The sequence below is a fragment of the Pipistrellus kuhlii genome, unplaced genomic scaffold (genome assembly GCF_014108245.1).
Source record: "Pipistrellus kuhlii isolate mPipKuh1 unplaced genomic scaffold, mPipKuh1.p scaffold_m20_p_4, whole genome shotgun sequence".
In the NCBI taxonomy this organism is placed as follows: Eukaryota; Metazoa; Chordata; class Mammalia; order Chiroptera; family Vespertilionidae; genus Pipistrellus; species Pipistrellus kuhlii.
The window spans coordinates 58,387,357-58,399,864 of record NW_023425540.1 but is presented as its reverse complement, the minus strand read 5'-3'; the positions used below and the strand labels follow the sequence as shown (position 1 = coordinate 58,399,864).

The following is a 12,508-nucleotide window of genomic DNA, read 5'->3' as shown; positions in this document are numbered from 1 at the left end:
CATTCTCTACTGCTTTGTGATCCATGCAGTTTCTGAGGACAACTGCACCATTTTAAGCAATTAATGCTTTTTACACTCTTTCTTTTGGTGACTGCGATTATCCTGCCGAGGAGTCTACCTTACTATGCTTTCAGAAGCTAATTAGTATTCAAAGTTGTAAAAAAAAAAAAAAAAAATCCAATCCTAAAACTTAGGGGATTTGTGTCTTCCTCATGGAGTACGGAATGTTCTTTATTTTCTTTTCAGGGACAGTCCATGGTTATCCATAAGTCTAACTTATAATTGTGTGTTGCAATTTTCCCCTCTAACAAGTGGTTGGTATCAAGTCAGGAGAAATGCTCTGTGACGTTGGAATTTGTGAGATTGGGTTAGTGGTTCTGTGGAAACCAGAGATGGTATATACTGTATCTGTATTAATTCATCACAGATATAATTAATTCCTTTTTGAGGGAACTTAAAATATGTTAAATCCACATGTACTCTTCTTTCAATGAAGGAGCAATTCAAGGTAAAGTTGTGGGAGAATTTCTTCACTGTGGAAGTGGGGTTAGGGGTGGAGGAGGTGAGTTTGGGCAACGCACCTGCGGTGAAGTTGCCTTATTGTATAAAAAGAAAAATATTTTTCAAAGCATACTATTTACATCTTTTTAAAAAAATATATATTTTATTGATTTTTTTACAGAGAGGAAAGGAGAGAGATAGAGAGCTAGAAACGTTGATGAGAGAGAAACATAGACCAGCTGCCTCTTGCACACCCCGTACCGGGGATGTGCCCACAACCAACGTACATGCCCTTGACCGGAATCGAACCTGGGACCTTTCAGTCCACAGGCTGACGTTCTACCACTGAGCCAAACCGGTTTCGGCTACTGTTTACATCTTAAAGTTTATACTCAAGTGAAAAAATTTTAAGTAAAAACAGGAAGTAATAGATTCAAGAAAATGGAAGAGAGATCCACGAAGTATAAGAGAGAGTGGATATTTATAGTTTAAAAAAAAAAGTGAATCTATAAAACACTTTGAACACTCTTAAAACACTTTAAACTACTTTGCTCCTAACGTTATATTTCAATGAGATTGACCCAGGAGACTTCTTAAGTTTTGTATTCAAAAGAAGGAGAAAAACATACTTGAATCATAGTTGCATTGTGGATTAACTGCATTCAATTAGGGTGACTCTTTGTTTAGTAAGTGTACATTATATCTTTACCAGGTACTATTTGCAAGATGCTTTTAGAAGTGGAGGCCTGACATTTTAAAAAATATATATACTTTTATTGATTTCAGAGAAGGAAGAGGGAAGAGAGATAGAAACATCCACGATGAGAAAGAATCATGGATCGGCTGTCTCCTGCAAGACCCCCATTGGGGATAGAGCCCACAATCTGGGCAGTACCCTTGACCGAAATCGAATCTGAGACCTTTCAGATTGCAGGTTGATGCTCAATCCACTGAGAAAAACTGGCTAAAGCCTGACATTGTTATATTTTATTCCTTTTTCATTTTGTTCCACGGTGAGTGAGAAAAAGTGATTGGATTTTATGTGTAACTGAGAGCAATTTATTATACTTTATTCACTTCAAAGTATACACAAGACATATTTCTACTGTGACCTCTACATCAGATGTCTTGGTGGTTTTATAGAATACCTTTCTTAAATTGATAACATTGATTAGTGGTTTTCTGGAAGAGTTCTGTCTGGTCATCTAAACTTGGGCTGGAAAAGGAGGCATAAATATAGGAAATTTTTCTACCAATTATTGTTACCATAAAAATTTAGTATTCTTCAAGCTCTTATCCTGGTGGAATGCCAAGAAATTCAATGTCATTCATTGCTAAGGCTCTTTCCCCAACACCCTGATCACCCAAAGGTTTTAAGGGTCCTCCACAGTCACAACAGTACATTCATCAATCTTCAGTTTTGACTGTTCATTTCCTAAGCTACGTAGCAGCATTGTCACTTCTGTTCCAAGACTGCACACGAGATCTTTCCCTAAGGTGTCCTTTGATATGATTCTTAGTTTTCTATGCCCATCACTCTTCTACAGATCACCTTTAATACACATCAGAGGGCTTGTCATCTTTTGCATTTAAAAAATATATATTTTATTGATTTTTTTACAGAGAGGAAGGGAGAGAGATAGAGAGCTAGAAACCTCAATGAGAGAGAAACATCGACCAGCTGCCTCTTGCACAGCCTCTACTGGGGAATGTGCCCGCAACCAATGTACATGCCCCTGACCGGAATGGAACCTGGGACCTTTCAGTCCGCAGACTGATGTTCTACCACTGAGCCAAACCGGTTTCGCACTTGTCATCTTTTGGGGAGAGAGTGTGTGGGTACCTTTGTGTGGACATTAGCTATGGATCCTCAGCTTTTCAAGAGAAGCACTCTTACTTCTTGCTCTCCAGTCTCAAAGCTCCTACCTGCCTGGTCTCTTTTTCTGAAATGACCCAGTATTCCCTTTAATGAGTTTAAGTTTTTGAAGATAAAAGTTAGGAAGGGTTGCTATCTTCTGGGTTCCCAATAGTTTGCTTTATATTTGGGTACAAAAACACTAAGGCAACCCAAGGGGACAACAAGCTTAGAGGTTTCTAAGCCTTTTATTATTATTATTAGTTTTTACAGTCTTTTATTATTACTAGTTTTTATTAAAAATAGTAATTATTACAGCCTTTTTATTATTACAGTCTTTTATTATTACTACTTCTTATTAAATACTTTATTTTTAAGAGTAGTTTTAGGTTTACAACAAAATTGAGAGAAACATGCAGAGATTTCCCATGTACCTGCTGCCCACACATGCATAGCTTCCTCATTAGCAATATCATTCACCAGAGTGGTATATTTTTTTTTACTAAGGATGAACCTGCATTGGCACATCATAATCACCCAAATTCATAGTTTACCTTAGGGTTCATTATTGATGTAGTACATTACATGGCTTTGGACAAATATATAATGGCATATATCCATTGTTATACTATCATACAGGGTATATTTACTGCCCTAAAAGTCCACTGTTTTTTGCCTGTTCTCTACACTACCATTTCTCTGTAATCACTGATATTTTTATTGTCTCCATAGTTTTGCCTTTTCCAGAATGTCATGTAGTTTATATCATACAATATGTAGTCTTCTCAGATTGTTTTATTTCACTTAATAATATACATTTAAGTTTTCTCCATGTCCTTTTTTATGGTGCAGTAGCTTTTGCTCTCTTTTTTTCTCTCTTTCTCTCTCAGCACTAAGTAATATTCCATTATCTAAATATACCACAAGTCCATCTTGGATCCTTCCAAGTTTTGGCAATTCTGAATAAAGCTCTTACAAACATCTGCATGCACTCCTTTGTGTGGACATAGTTTTCAACTCCTTTGGATAAACACTAAGGAGTATGGTTGCTGGATCATATGGTAAAAGTATGTTTAGTTTTATAAGAAATAGCCAGGCTGTCTTCCAGAGTGTTGTTTTACATTCTCACTAGAAACATATGAGCATTCCTGTTGCGCCACATCCTCACCAGCATTTGGTGTTATCAATGTTCTGGATTTTGGCCATTCTATTAGATGTGTAGTAGTGTCTCATTTTAATTTGCATTTCCCTGTTGATCTGTAATATGGGGCATATTTTTATATGTATATCTTCTTTGGTATAAAGTGTTAAGTTTTTTGGCCCATTTTTAAATCAAGTTGTTTATTTTCTTATTTTCACATTATTTTTCATTGTTCTTAAAAAAACAAAAACAAAAGACATATTAATGTTTAGTGTTTAATTGTTAGTATGTCTCTTCTCAAATATATTAGCAATCAAAGGTGACTTTGTTCTAGTCAACATGTTCTAAACAGAGGATAGTTCTTAATAATGCAGCTTCTTTCCCAAAGAAAGTTAGAGAAGTTGAGCTCAGCTGGTATTGCTCAGTGATTGATCATCAAGCTATGAACCAGGAGGTCAGTGTTCAATTCCCAGTCAGGGTACCTGCCAGGGTTTCAGGCTCGATGCCCACTCAGAGGGGATTACTGGAGGCAGTGGATCAATGATTCTTTCTCATCATTGATCTTTCTATTTCTCTCTCCTCTCTGAAATAAAATATTTTTTATTTATTTTTATTTAAAAAATATATTTTATTGATTTTTTACAGAGAGGAAGAGAGAGGGATAGAGAATTAGAAACATTGATGAGAGAGAGACATCGATCAGCTGCCTCTGGCACACCTCCTCCTGGGGGTGTGCCCGCAACCAAGGTACATGCCCTTGACCGGAATCGAACCTGGGACCTTACAGTCCGCAGACTGAGGCTCTATCCACTGAGCCAAACCAGTTTCGGCAAAATATATTTTTAAAAAAGTTAGAGAAGTTGAGCCAATAATTGAATCCAAGGTGGAAATAAATGGAGGATAGGAAACCTCTTTGTGATGTGCAACCTTGCAGTAGCAGGACCAGGTAGAAGCAGCTCTGTCATGCTAATCCTAGCTATGTAATTTCCATACTACATGTCTCCTGGCATCTGCTCTTGCATACTTTTAATCCATTCTTCATACAGTGGACGATCCTTTTAAAAACATAAATTGGGCATGTCATTTCCCCATTAAAAACCCTTAAATGTTTTTTTGTTACACTTTTATAAAAATGTTCAAATCAGCAAGGAAGTGGCTGACATAGGTAGTGAAGAAATGTGTGTATTGGCCATGACTGGGTAGCTCAGTTGGTTAGAGCATTGTCCCAATACACCAATGCTTTGGGTTCGATCCCAGGTCAAGGAATATACAAGAATCTTAAAAAAAAGAGAGAGAGAAAAAAGAAATATGTGTATTAAGAAAGAGCCAATATAAAAACAATATAAAATATAATATAGAAGTATTATAAAAATGAGTATATGAAGTAAAAAGTGAGTAAAATAATAGAAACTTCATTTCTGGCATCAATACTATATACAGCATACTTCACTTTTTTTTTTTTAAGGACTAAAACATTTAGATTCTGTTCAGATCTAAAATTCTAATGAATTATGCTTTGTCTTTTTGATGCTGAAAAAAGGAAAAATATGTCAACATTTCAGATTAAAAAAGATTTTGAGTTTTCATATTGCTCTCTAGCTTAAAAAGTGTACATAAATTATCCCATATGATGTTCTTAACTTCTCCCTGGTTTTCTTTTTCCAGATTTAAACAGACCAAGAATAATTGAGTTTCCCAAGACTTCCTTTCACTATTCCATTTTGCCTGTTCTAAAGAATGCCATGTAATATGTTTGGGATAGGATAATATAATACAACATCTAAAAAGAAAAGTTTCCATTTTTAATTTAATTTGGAAAATAAAAATAACTTAGAGGTACTTATACTTGCTAATCAAAGTAAACATTGAAGAATTTTGCCATCTACTATCTAGTTAGAATACTTCCATGAATAGATTCATGAACATAGGAAAAAATTCTCAGTTGTATTTATTTTAATTTCTAGAATATGCAAATAAAAGAATTTGAAATATACCAATGAATAATGATTCTGAAAATTCTTCTTGACATTTCTTATCAAAACTTGTACTTTGTGAAATGGCATGTCTAGAAGTCCACATAAAGGAAAGTGGAAATCTAGAGGGAATGCAATTGAGAAAGCTCAGTAATAAATTCAATCATGCACATGTAATATTCTGCTATGTTTTTAATAACCTCTAAGCCATAATTTTCTAATGGAATGAAATAACTCTGACAGAGGCAAAATCAATACTTTCAAAGTACACACAATGTTCTGTAAAATTAGAAATTGACCTCTTTTCCTTTTTTTTTTTTTTTTTTAAGAATAAATACAAGTGGGTTTACTAATTTGGATTGTATATAATATTTGAAATACAAATCTCTTGATTATATTTGCTAAAAATGAATTTTAAATATTATAATTGCACTATGTCTTCTTAATGATAATAGATTAAAAATAAAAATAAAAAATTGATTCTTCAAAATATTATTACTAATCAGAGAAGACAATTATTGTGTTAACATTTGTTAGAATGTGTTGCTCAAATTATAACTTGAACAGAAATGATATGTATTAAAACTAAATACTTTACTTACCAGTTAAGGGGTAACACTGTTATCTCCCACAATGCTTTTGCCTAAAATTCATACTATTATTAACTTATAGTGACTATGCATGAGATATAGTGACTATGTATGATACAAACCCCTCCCCCCCCCAACATGTAACAAATTGTTGACTATAAATCAGACTGTTATACTAGCTCTATGAGCTAGCTACAAAAACATTTTAGCTTTTAGGATATTTTAGATTGGTTCTTGTTGAGATTGTTGAGTTAATTCACTCAAGTAAAATTTATTAATTTCTTCCTCTGTTCAACCCATTTGATCAGTTGTTGTTCTAGCTGGCATTGTTTGAGAGGAAAGGTGGATGTTCCACATAGCAGAACAGGAGTTTCTAACTAGTTCCTTGGTATCTATCTGTAGATTTAATGTTGCATTGGTACATATTCAAGATATTTTCTATGCTGCAATTTCCATCACTACATTCTCTTCCATATTTGCTGCCATTAAGGCAGTATGGTACATGATGAAGGGTATGGGCTCTCAGGTCTGCCTTGGTGCAAATCCTAGCTCCACCAGTTATTAATGTGACCTTGGGCAAAATGTTAATTTACCTGGGACACAATTTTTTCATTGTTAAATGTAGATGAAAATTTCCCATGGGTGGCTTGAGAAGATAAGATGAGATGCTGCATAAAAAGGACTTAGAGCTATTCCCAGTGGGTAATAAGAACAGCTCTCAGGAGATTTTTGCATACATCCCCCTACCCCTTTTCTTTACACTGAAGTGATGTTAGCTTTGGGAAAAAGAAGGAAGCACTTTCTTCCCCAGTTTATGGAGATGGTGCCTGAGATCTATCTTGACTCCTAGAAATATCAGCCTTGGTCAATCACAAGCATTGAATAGAGGTTAAGAGAAAGATGGAAGAGCTGTATTACAGAGAGGAATATTTAACCTAGAGGAGGAACCCAATTATCACTCAGTGACTTAGTGCACAGACTAATAAGGAGAGTCTTTAGGGAGATGTCATCACTGTAAATCTGATTTCTTCTAGTCTGGTACTTCTGGTCCACCTTTTGCCTTAAGATTTAAGATGCTCTATACTTTCACTCCATGTTGTTGATGTATTTTCTTACCACTAAATGTTTACTTGTTAGCTGGTAATTGGGGTTTTTATAATTATGAAATTTTAGGTTCTCTTAATCAGAATTCTTGTGTAAATGGGTCTAATTGGAATTGGATTTTCTTTGAGAAATGACATCTTCTACAATAATGTGTCTGTGTTATTTGTCTTCTCCTTTGTGCTACAGACAATAGCTGTCAATATAGAGAAAGATGGTCTGGGCAGATAAAATGAGATGATTATTTAGCATGGAGCTTAAATAAAAGTGTGTCACTGTAGAATATTTGGACATTTAACTGCTTTATAAAAATGCCATATAATTTAAAAATCAACAAATATTTCTAAATACTTCAACTAGGCCATAGCACGAAGGGGATAGGGAGATACAGATGAGTGAACAAGGTCAACCCAAAGTGCTCACAAAGTACTTTGTTAAAAACATGATAGTATATATCCCATTGTATAAAATTACCAGTATTTTCAGATCTGTATCCTGAACAAGATTTAGAGCTCCTTTTAGGCAGTTCGGGTTTTCAATGTTCATTTGTGCTAAGTGAAGGAGCAAACAAATAAGCCAACTTAGGACAATTTATCACCACATGGCTGTGATGGAAGTTTATGCCTACAAGGTGGAAAGTAACCAGTGAGTAGAGTCTTTCCCAGTGGTCTGAACTGTTCTCTCTGAAAGCACTGGTGCTACTTCTAACTCCCCTGGAACAACATTTGCTCCACATTGAGAGGTTATGCCATGATTTAGTGTACAGCTAGCTAAGTGACCTCTCTCTAGACAAGAATCAGGGCTTTTCATGAATTGCTTGTTTAAAGTCAATTTTATTTTGATTAAAGGAAGCATGTAGAGTTTTTAAACCAAATAATTGTAAATACCTGTGGTAAGATAAATGACTAATCAAAAACTATTTCCACCAACCCGAACTGATTCTCTTTTTACTGGTCTCACACTATAGGAGATTTTTGATTCTAAACTCAGTGGTGTCAGATTTGGCCAATACCATGTGAATGGAAGTGATGTGTGTTACCTCTGAGAAGGGACTTCAGGACCATAATAATGGTTCTTCCATCATTCCTTTCCCAGCAAGGAGGCTACTCCTTCAGCCTTGATCCTATCATGAAGATGCAGAGAAGAGACACTCATGGTGAAGGTGAGTGGGAATCCCATTCATGTTGTTGTTGTTAGGGTCACTTGTTACTGTAGCATAATTTAGTTAAGCTGTCTGATACAATGGCTTATAGTTGAAGTGGCCATTAATTTATTGTCAAATCTGGACATTACTGTGAGTTAAAGGAGGGTTTGTGACCAATTTGCGTAAACTGTTTTTTCCCCAGCAACAAACAGTGGTTGTATGGCCATCTAGTTGTAATGGAAACAGTGATATATGGGGTCATTCTGGACTTTTCTTTGACACTCTTACCTTCCTTTGTTGGAGCTACTTTGTTGGAGCCTGGAATGCAAGAATTTCTTTTTCTTGGCGGACTTGTTTGCTGAAGCATATCCCATAAAAGGGTGTGTAGGACATTTTTTTTTATTTAAAAAAAAAAAAACCTTTTGTGTCTAAACTGTCTCAGTTTTATCTTTGCATTTGATAAAAGTATTTTGGTTTGGGACAGAATTTTAAATAGAAAAAATATTTTTTCCTTAGGTTTTTCAGCATTACTCCTCTGTCTTTTTGCTTTTAGTGTTGCTGATGTGCATTCTGATGCCACTCACACTCTCATTCTTTTGTATTGGCAGACTTTCTCTCTCTGGAAGCTTTTAGGATCTTCTCATTATCCTTGGCATTTTGAAATTTTGTAATGATGCATATTTCTTTATTGCTCTAGTCACTTTGTTGACTTTCAAAAATAGACTTTTTCCTTTCAGTTCAGGGAAAATCTCTTGTATTAGTTTTCTGAACTATTTCTCCCCACCAACCTCCCTGTTCTCTCATTTTAAGTACTCCTGTTATTCATTGGTTATCCCAGATCAAATCTAGAGGGATTTTTTTTTTAAAACTTTCTTTATCTGATTCTGTAGTGTGTGTTTTTTTGTTTTACTTTCTTGGTGATGTTTTCTGTTTTAACTTTCAACCATTTGATGGATTTTTTGTTTTGGATGATTTATGATGGTTTCTTTACCTCGGATCATTCCTCGTATTTTATGAATTCAGTATCTATTCTTATCTCACTGAGGATATTATTTATCATTTATTTGAAGTTTTCTCTGCTTTTGCTTTGTTTCTATCTCTATGGTTTTGAACAGCTGTTTTTCTTTATCTTTTTATTTTAGGTAGGAGGCAGGTTTAGCATAAAAGAGTTAACTTGGCAGGCCTGGGTTCCTAAACCCTGCACATTTCATAGAAAGGCCTTTCTTTAGGATTGGCCCTTGGCTGATCCTGGAAGATAAATTCTGAGCCCTTGGAATATTCTGCCTGATAAGGTTGATTTTGTATGCTTGAGGCTTTGGGCTACACTATACCAGTGTGATCTCATAGTTTATGCTGACAGTATAATTTATGATGAAAGCCTGGTTTTGCTCTGGAGAGAGATGCTGTAAACTGAGTAGCCAAGGTTAGTCATAAAGGTCCTGCTTGTCTCCCTGACTGACCCCCAATAAAAACCCTGGACACCAAGGCTTAGGAGAGCTTCCTGTGTTGGAAATAGTTTATTTATGTCATGCTATTGCCGGGAGAATTAAGTGCATCTCTCTGTGACTGTACTGAAAGGGGACACATAGAGGGGAAATATATTTGTTTTTTCTTGGACTTCGTTCCATGTACCTTTTCTCTTGGTTAATCTGTGTCCTTTTACGGTAGTAAAATATAACCATGAGTACATCACCTTTTCTAGTCTTGTGAGTCCTTCTAATGGATCATTAAACCTGAGGGTGATGTTGGAAACCCCCAATGCAAAGGTAATTCTTAATTAACTTTATTTTTTTAAGGGACTAAATGCACAATGGATTTTCAGACCATGAAGACAGGGTTTTTTATTTTATTATAGGGCAATGATTCTCAAAGTGTTATTCCAGGACACTTGAGATCTCAGAGAATCTTGCAGGGTTTCACAAGCTTAGAACTATTTTTGTATTAACACCAGATATTATTTGCCTTTTCACTGTTAACATTTAGACTGATCGTATAAAATACATATCGTATAAGATACATTAAAATTGTAAGATAGAGTTCAAAAAGTTCACTGGTTTCAAGCGCACAATTCTATAGTATATCATCCGTATATTACATTGTTTGTTCACCACCCAAAGTCAAATCTTTTTCTGTCACCATATACATGAACCCCTTTACCATTTTCTATCTTCCTAATTTCCCCTTTCAGTGGTATAGTTTTAACTTCTATTATCTGAAAAGGCTATTAAAATAATCTTTCTTTTTGCAATTATATATTAATGTGAGGCTGCATTTTCTTCATATACTTCAACCAAAACAACGTGTTGCAACAAGTGAAATGCAGAAGCAGATATGAGAGCCCAAATGTATTTTATTTTGACAGACATTAAAGAGGTTGCCAAATATACCACCCTTCCACTAAAACTTTTTTGTTTTTGATAATATATTTTCTATAAAAGTATGTTATTTATCAGTAGGACATGATCTCACTCATCTAGGGGAAATCGTGAACAACGTAGACTGATGAACAAAAACAGACCCAGAGATAAGGAGCCATGGATCAGACTGTTGGACCTCAAAGGGAGGGTGGGGATAAAAGGGAGAGATCAACCAAAGGACTTATGTGCATACACATGAGCCTAACCAGTGGTCAAGGACAATAGGGGAGTGGGGGCATGAGTGGGGTGGGGTGGGGGATTGGAATGGAAGTTGAGGACAAATATGTGATACCTTAATCAATGAAGAAATTAATTTAAAAAATAAAATTAAAAAAGTACGTTTATTTATGTTATGAAATGGGCTTATTTTGAAAAAAATTAATAACATTTTAAAAAGTTTCTAAAAAGGTAACATTTAATAACTACAGCTTGCATGAACAAGAGCTCTTTGGAGCCTCCAATAATTTTTATGAGTTTAAGAAAGTATTGAGACCCAAAACTTTGAGAACTGTTACTAGAGGGCTAAGGGGAGGAGCAGTTCTTTTCACTGGGATGCCCTCAAATCTTACTATTTGTAGGTGCATTTTTCTGAAATTGTTCATTTTCTTGCCAAGAGGAATCCCTCAATCCCTGACTTTGGGGTGTGTGATGGCATTTTGGGATTGGGTCAGATGAAGGGACTTGCAAGTCCTTTTGAGCTCATCTCCTAATTGCATTGCTGGTCACCATTCTCTCTTCCATTTCACTTAAGCCCATGACTGTTAGGTTTTTCTGATTTTATTTCTCCAGAGAATCATCTCTGTTTGCCTGTCAGTTGGGAGAGGGAAACTAGGTAGATGCACAGTTCACTTTTTGTTGGTATTCTCTTTTTCTGATCTGTCCTCACTGCTCTATCTACTTTAATCTTCTAAAAAGTTATGCTTTCTTAGATGCTGTTGATTCTTCTCCTCAGATCTTCACAGGTATGTGGTAGACAGAATAATGGCCCACCCCCAGATGTCCATGCCCTAATCGAGTGTTCCCTTAAGCGGCACAGACTGCGCAGGTGTGACTAGGCTAATGATCTCAAGACAGAAGATTCGCCTGGATACCCAGGTGTGCCCCGTTGCAATCACAAGAGGGAGGCAGAGAGAGGTTCCTTACAGATGGGAGAGGAGAAGCAAATATGAACCTTTCCCTCTAGGAATGCTGGCGATCATCAGGCACTGGACAAGGCAAGGAGCCGCCTTTTTTAGTGTCTCCAGAGGCCCTGCTGACATCTTGATTTCTGCCCAGAGATAGTGATTTCAAATTTCTAGACTCTAAAATTTTGAGAGAATTAATTTCTTTTAAGTCATCAAGTTTATGGTCATTTATAACCATAAATAACAGGTTCAGGAAACTAATACAAGCATTTAAAAAAAAATCTTTCCTTGTCACTTTAGTGGGGTTTCATGGGGTAAATGCATGTGGTCTGTATGCCAGGCATCACCAGAAGCTTTTCAATGAAACTGCCACAAAGATGAGGCAAGGCGGGGAGAATGGAAATTCTGCGAGAATATGCATTCTTCTGATGCTTTAGTGTGCCTCCCCCAGGCTGGGGTGAGGGAAGGGAGTTGTTTCTAGATTTCAGTCACTTAAGGAAGCACCATCCAAATGGCTGTAACTTCTCTGGGGTATTTAGAAATAGCTAATGACAAGCATGAAATTTTGATCCAACCCTCAAACTTGGAAGAGTTTGGACTCTCAGTAGGTTGGGAGTGGGTGTGGAGGGGTGGATTATAGTTCACAATTTTCACCATTGCCC

At 36.0% G+C, this 12,508-nt stretch overlaps 1 long non-coding RNA gene across 1 annotated transcript in view; it reads left to right on the top strand.

Annotated features, from left to right (window-relative positions):
* Positions 1 to 5,805, top strand: part of LOC118703601 — a 42,212-nt gene extending 36,407 nt beyond the window's left edge. Inside the window, exon 3 of the long non-coding RNA XR_006739801.1 lies at positions 5,163 to 5,805. This is a non-coding gene — a long non-coding RNA (uncharacterized LOC118703601). The remainder of the gene's footprint in view (positions 1 to 5,162) is intronic.
* The last annotated feature ends 6,703 nt before the right edge of the window (positions 5,806 to 12,508 follow it).